Raw genomic sequence first — 7,426 nt, 5'->3', positions numbered from 1 at the left:
TGCCTAAGTTTCTCTTCAAACCATGGGCTGTCAATCACTGAAGGAAAAAGCAAGGGAGGGAGGGAGGTGGAGAAGGAGAGAAAAGGCATGCACATTCACACACACGAAGGAGCTAGAAGGCATTCCTTGTGACGGATACATAAGACACTGCTTTCTGAAATCAAATCTCCAAATTTACCCTCCTCCTTTTCATCTGTCTTTCATTTGTGTACTGTTTGTCATATTCTGTTTTCCCATCTGGTGGCAGCTGTGTACATCTAATGAATCCTCAAAAACTTTCAACTTTGTATCCTTCTTTGGTTCCTTAGTTCATTTACTGTTAACTTCTTAAAAGCTTTTCTCAAAAGCAGTTGCTTAGGCAAGGTTTCCACTTTGCAGGAGTAAGGCAGGTATTACTGCTACTCTCTGTGTTACTTGCCCATTCTAAACCCCATCTTTATAGCTTCCACATTACAGTAATAGGCATACACTGTATGGAATAATATTCACAAATGACCCCATTGTTCAGTATGCTGCATCCCATACGTTTACTTATGGCAATAAATCCAATCGCATTACTTCAGCTAAGGCAGATTTATACCTGCTTCCTATCAGTCAATGCACTGACTTTAAAATTTTGTTCTGAGTTTTCATTACCTGTCTGAAACGTCCCTTTCATACCTATCAAAATTGGTCTCCATTTATACATACCCTCAGTCCTTACTTTCTAATAATAAATCTCAAATTCATCAGCCCTCTTGCCAGGTATCTCATCCATGAGTAGCAGAGCATTCACCTGTTATGCCCCTGAGCTGTGGAATTCCCTGAACTGAAGTCTCATCTCCAAATCCCCTGAGCTTTTCTAATCCCTCTTTGATTTGCACTTATTAAAAATTACTTTTAATATTTGATCCACTACTGACACATGCTGTAGGCTTTATTGACATAAAAATACTTCTATTTTCTTTACAGAGGATGCACTGACAATGTCAAGACTAGAAATGCCTTTTTATTGGCTTTCCATATAGATTGAAAGACTTGCCTTTCTTTGTCTTTCATTTCTGGGGTTAAGCGTCAGTTCATCTGCTTAGACTGTGGTGTCCAGACCCCAACTCTGTGAAAAAAAGTAAAAATTCCTATTGTTATTAGTAACATATCATGAATAAAATGCAGAGTACTGAGTAGGCGCATCATAAAAATCTCCTAATTTGTAGTAGAGGCAGTTTACAAAACATTAGCTAATTAAAAATTGATATCCTTATGGCTTAATTGGGAGCTATGCTCAAGGAAACTGAAGCAGAGAGTCAAAAACCACACCAGAGCATTAGCAAAGGGACTCAGGCATTCCAGCATCCAAATCCTGGACTGGGACAAGACAAGGTCTCTTTGTCAGCAGCAGGTACGTCCTTGTCTTTCCTGCCCACACTCGGTCTGCATTTTATCACTTGTGGAAAGACATGTTTTATTACAGGAACCCACGTGTTATTTATTTCAGTACTCTGAGGTGAAGCAAAGGCAGCTCTGAAGCATATTAGAATGGTAACTCCTGAGGGCAGGTGTAATCTTGACTCAGGATCTGCATCCAGGTGACCTAAGCTTCATCTCACCCCTTCAGGGTGAAGTAAGTGATAGCTCTGAAAACTCAGTGCAAGCAAGAGCTGAATAGAAAACACAGTTGTACTTCTCTTTGGGTTTTTTTAATCCTTTCAGATATGTCTGATTCCATATATATATATGTATGTGTATATATATGAGTATATATATACACACGCACAATTACAAACTTGGGATAAACTTGTCCTGTATCACAGAAAGCTAAAAGCCTCCTTAAGAATGGCTTGCAGAAGGCAGTCAGTAGGATGTTGTCTGAACAGTTTGGGTAAAGCCAGTGGGGATCAAGGGGAAAGGTTAATATCAGAGGGTGACACTGTATAAAATTTCACAGCAGGTAAAGCTCGGAAGGGCATATTTGTGGGAAGCGCGTATGAGAGGGGGATTTATTTTCTGATCATGTGAAATGGCTGCACTTCCAATTATTTCTATTCCCTGACTGAGTTTAATAGAAGTCCTTAGTAAACTCTGGGTTTGAGTGATTTCTCAGGTCTTGCACATCTTACTGAAACCCATGCAACAGGGCATTTCTCAGCTCTGGCTACTCTCTGAGCGCACACTTGGCATCCCCTCCTCAGCGTCCCACAGCCAGGCCGAGGGAAAAATTGCCCAGTGGAGCTTGTTGCTGTATTAATAGAAATACTGAATAGCACTGGGCAAGAGAAAACCCAGACAGAATGAACCAGCAAATGATGATGATTTCTCTACATTTACATCCCCCTCCAGTTAAACAGTTTATAACACAGCATAACAGGGTACATGTATTTCTCCTTGCTGATTGAGTTCCAGGTCAGCTTTTCTGTGTTTTGGCCTGAGATTAGTATCAGGTTGCCAACTTGACTTACGGCAATACATTTACTCCCATAAATTATTGGTGCACTGAATTTGCCTTAGTGCTCTGGAACTTCTTCATTGTTCTATGGTTTCTTTAAAATCAGCATTAATGGTTCAGAGAGTTTCTCAGTAAACTCTTTTAATACCCTTGGGTGCAACTTATCTGGCCCTGTAAATTCAAAAAACTGTTTAGCTCTGACAGTTGCTGTTTAAGAATCTCCCAGTTTATTGATCAAGTAGAAAGTAGTCCTTATCACTGTCAGATATGAGTATGGTGGTTCTTTCCAAATCAGAAGAGAAATATTTAATGGGTTCTTTTGCCTTTTCTGCAACGTGGTTGACAACAGCTTTGCCATCCTTGTCTAGTACCAGCTTTGCACCACTATTAGCGTTCCATGTTTCTGCTGCACTGAAAGAATTTCCTCCTCTTCGTTCCACATTGTTATGCTCTCTTTAACTTTTCCACATGTATCTGTAATTCCTAATTAGCAATGTACATTCCTCCAACAGCTTCCAGCTTTCTAATTGTTTTACACTAGTTTTAATGAGGAACATTGTTCCCCTCAACTGATGAAGATTTCTTAGACCATTTTGGAAATGTAATTTTCTTTTGTAACTTTGCAAAAGAAAAAATTAAACCTTAACTACCGTTGTCCACACTACAGTTCTGAAGCAAGCCTATTACTGGTTGAAGCCATAGCCTTTTTGTGCTTAATGAATAGAATTTCATATTTTACTTACATCATAATGGATAAATACTTCAAGCTGAGACTGAGTGCTGGTCTGAACACTTTTTCTGTGAAAAGGGTTTATCTATGGGAACTGTTTTTATATTAAATGTATAAGTTTTAAGCAAAAAAATGCCTTCTGTGGAGTATTTTTAGTTAGAAAATTAAATGGCTTTATTATATTAGTTTGTTACAAAATTACTGAAATTGAAATAAACAAACTCCTCTTTTTCTTTAACAAGGATGAAGCATGTTAATAATTCTTGCTTTTTCCCCCTGCCCCAAACCTAACAGAGGGTTTTTTTACCTTGCTGGAGAACAAGGTTAAAGATCTGAGAGTTCCCAGTGTCTGCTCTGAAAGCATTGTCAGGAAGGACAGATCCAGCCCGAAGGGCTAGGTAGGTCCCTGCCCCAGCCGCAGCAGCTCTCCCACCCAGCACCTGAATGTGCAACTGATGGCAACAGTGTGCTTTTAGCTTTCTGAGGCTATCGGGTCACACCCCACTTTACTCAGGTTTGGGAGAATGCTGGCAAGCACAACTGGCTAGAGGCAGGAGTCAGTATTACAGAGGCCGGACAGGATTTTAATCAAAGTGGGACTCCTTCATACTGCACTGGCTTTTCCTCTGCCTCCCCTTCAGGCTACTATCTGTTTCGTTTCATTTTGCTTTCCACTAAAGTTACTCCTTTCTGCCTAAACTTTCCTAAAATGCCTCGAATTCAGTAACCATCACTCTGCTCATTGCTTTGGCAAGACACTCTCTCCTTTTTCTGTTGTGTTTATTTAAAATGTATGGTGAGGAGCCGCCTCTGTCCTATCACATGTAACAAAGGTAGGCCGTGTTCTTGTCTTCTTTTCAGCAGTTCATGCAAAAGTGAATTTGAACTGGTACTATAGAAGGAAAAAGACGCAACAGATCTATTTGTCTCCTTTTTTTTTGGTGAAAGACAGGAAAGCATACCTCAGCTTTGCATCACTCTTCACAAAGGCCTGTTGAAAAGACTCCTTTACATACTGAGCTGGAATACCTGCTTTAAACTGGCGATTGCAAGGTGTCATCAGAAGACAACTTCTTACTGTGGTCTTAATTTCCCACAGCACCAGTCTACTTGCTGCATCAGGGAATGCAGGAGGGAACGCTCCTGATGTTGGGTGCCCAGGGGCAGCGTGCCACCCCTCAGGGCTTCATATGCTAAATGCCCACCACTGTGAGTTATGGTGTTTCAGGGATCTAGCTACTTATGCTGGGGACAACAGGCAAGGGACAACAACATTTAGGGCTTTGAACTTACCATTTAAGAAACAGAAGGAGGGAAAGTGTCTGTTTAGTTTAAGTTTCTGGATGGAGAAGCTCCTCCAACCATGACAGGCAGCTCAGGAGTACATACACAAGTGGCTGTTTAAAAATTTAACAAGTAGGCAGTGGAGGCTGCTGTAATAGGATGATCAAAGGCAAGAGTCAGCATCTTGACAGTGAATAAGTGGCAATAGCTACGATAGGGTTGGACTGTAAAGGACCTGGAAGGCAAAAGCAGTTATTTCTGATGCAGCATAGAAAAAGGAAAGATGCGAGAGAGGGATAATGAAAGAAAGTGATCTTTTCAGCACTATCCTCCACAGGTACAAGTGGAGCAGAATGCTATTTGTCAAGGCCAGAGTGAGGGATGTTGCTGTAGCTGAGACAGAGGAGAGGCCGAATGAGCCGGATATAAAATCTTCTGTATGGAAAGCCTTTCAGAAGTGCTAAAGAAGGAGAATCTGTGAGGCTGAGACCTTGTCCCGAAGCCTCTCTAGTCAAAGCGAGCAGACCATGGGCCTGGCTGATGGGTAGGGGTGGGGGCAGCAGGTGGGACCTCTTCTAGCCGTACTGAGCTTGCCTGATGGCTACCTGCCTGAATGCAGGTGCCAAAGGCAGGGAGAGATGTGGGCTTGAGGAAAACGTGTTACTAATTTGATGAGAGAAAGAGGGAACCAATTAATGTTTGCAGTAAGCATTACCTAGAGTTAAACAGGAGGAGGAAGACATAAGAGCTTTTGGTAAGCAGCTGAAGAAAGCAGGAAGGGTGCAGCAGGGTTAGGTCTCTTGTTGGTTATTTTAACGCTTAGTATTCAGAGCCCAGTCACTTCAATTACTTCATTCCTCTGTCTGATCCCTCACCTGCTACAAGGGATTGCAACAGAATAGTCATCCTGGGGTGGGGAGCACCAAGGTCTTCTTATGCCAGACTTAAGTGGGGCTGCCAGAGCAGGAGGGAAACAAAACACTGCCAGTAAGAAGTCCATCACCTGTACTTATTTGGCACAAGCAATTACCATAGCTTAGCAAAAACAATCTGCAGGTTGGAGACAATCCGGGAATCCTCTCTGAAAAGTAAACTATTGCCTTTTCTTTTTAATACACCATTTTAATTTTTCTAATGTTCTGCTTAGTCATTCTAAAAAATTCCTTTTCCATTTAGCTATACAGTGGTATACATGGCACAGTGGGAGTACTCTGTGGTTACAGACTAATTCTAAAACCACCTTAAATCAATGTGAATGTAATTTACCATGTATATGCTCTGATTTTCCTGTGTCAGTTGTACCCTTTATTACAATCAGGGAAGGATACAGTAGTTCCCTATTTTTCCACACATTACAATTTTAAAATAGCATTGTTATCCTCTAAATATGTATTACAAATACTTATGATTCTTACAGAAAACTAATCCACTTACAACCCTAAGATCCATCCTGTGAACATACTAAGCTTAACCTTGCTTAAGTTTTTGGGTCTAGAAGTTCTTGCTGCAAAACATTATAGTGTTAAGAGGGAAGATGAGGAGAATAATTCTGTTTATACTTTGAAAGAAAAAGTCAGAGGACGATCTATTGAGAACAGAGGCAAGAAAGCCAGCAAAAGTACAAATCCCAGGACAAGTATGGATGACAGAATCAGGGAAAATTAGCAGCTCAGGAAATGTGGCTTTGGCTAGGAAACAAAAATAAAAGGCTTGGAAATCATTGGGAAAAGTAGATTACCAGGGACTGAAGCTAAATTTTAGAAAATCTGGAATGGAAACACAGTTGATACTCTCCAGGAAGAGGCAAATGGGACACCAGCATTTATTTAGAGTGGGAAGAAATGAACCAAAGGAGAGTGAGGATGAAATACAGATGAAGGAAGCAAGAATGGTTTCAAACAGTCTCAGCCAAACCACCAAAAAACAGCAGAGAACAAACCAGAAATATCAATATCTACAGCAGGGAGGAGAGAAACCTGCAGGGGAAAGAAAGATAAACTGGGAAAGTTACTTCTGTCAGTCTTTCCATGGAATAAATTTGCAAGAAACTTTGCAGAGACAGATGAAATGAGAGGGGAGGAGAAAAGTTTTAAGATGTTACCTGTGGACTGCCATCTGACCACCAAGTTAGAAATGTTGTTAGAAAAAAAACAGAAATGTGAGAAAACAATGTGACATTGGAAGAGCGGTGTTACCTGCGGTTGCTATCGAACCAGACAGTACTTTATTATTTTAATAATTTCACTGTCAGTTTCCCTGAAAATATTAGCAAATTTAACCCCCAAATTACCAAATACTTACAGAAAGAGATGGCAAGTTGTAGAAGAAAATCTGGATTGAAAATGACCTTCTGCTCTTCTGCATAGAGATACAATGTGATCCTAGGATACTTCTACAATTTCCCAAATCCGATTGCTGCTTCATTTCGTAATTTCCACCCATTTTTACCTGCATTAAAATCACAGTTAAAGGCAGCTTGAAGATAGAAGCACTATATTCATCTCTCTTCTCAAATTTATACAATATTCTTAGAAAGAAAATCCCCAAACTTTTATCTATCTACCTTAGCTTTTGCTGCCTTTTCTGTCCCTCAGGAACAGGCTGAATGCCAGGTCCTGTTGGATAACAAGCAGGTAGGACTAGGACTTATTTTCATATATGTAGTTCCTTCTTATCAAATACTGACAACTTGATGTCTTTCTTACATCATGTCTGTCATCATCCGAGAGTATTTCACAAGGGCATTGAAGTGAGTATTATTTCCCAAGGCTCTAGCAATATTGTTTGTTCATAAAAAGATGTTGCTGAGGAAAAGAGAATAAAGAGGTAAGTTTAAATCTAATAGAAAAATTATATAACTGGGAAAACCCTATGTATTATCCCTTCAAATAACTATAAGAACTTTCTGAGGAAAGACAAAAGCCAAATGCCTGAGTCACTGTGCTCGTAATCATTACATCAGAAATTAAGTTGCACATAGTCCAATTGCA

General features: G+C 40.2%; 1 long non-coding RNA gene across 1 annotated transcript; it reads right to left on the bottom strand.

Annotated features, from left to right (window-relative positions):
- Window positions 1-1,021: 1,021 nt before the first annotated feature.
- LOC115344022 lies at window positions 1,022-7,079 on the bottom strand. The gene is made up of 3 exons (XR_003924381.1): window positions 7,000-7,079; window positions 6,738-6,884; window positions 1,022-1,093 (listed from the first exon to the last, which is right to left on the bottom strand). It is a non-coding gene; the product is annotated as an uncharacterized LOC115344022 (long non-coding RNA).
- Window positions 7,080-7,426: the final 347 nt, after the last annotated feature.

This window comes from Aquila chrysaetos, chromosome 7 (genome assembly GCF_900496995.4).
Source record: "Aquila chrysaetos chrysaetos chromosome 7, bAquChr1.4, whole genome shotgun sequence".
Taxonomy (NCBI): Eukaryota; Metazoa; Chordata; class Aves; order Accipitriformes; family Accipitridae; genus Aquila; species Aquila chrysaetos.
Note: the sequence above shows the minus strand (reverse complement) of the source record. Positions and strands in the feature narration are given on the sequence as shown.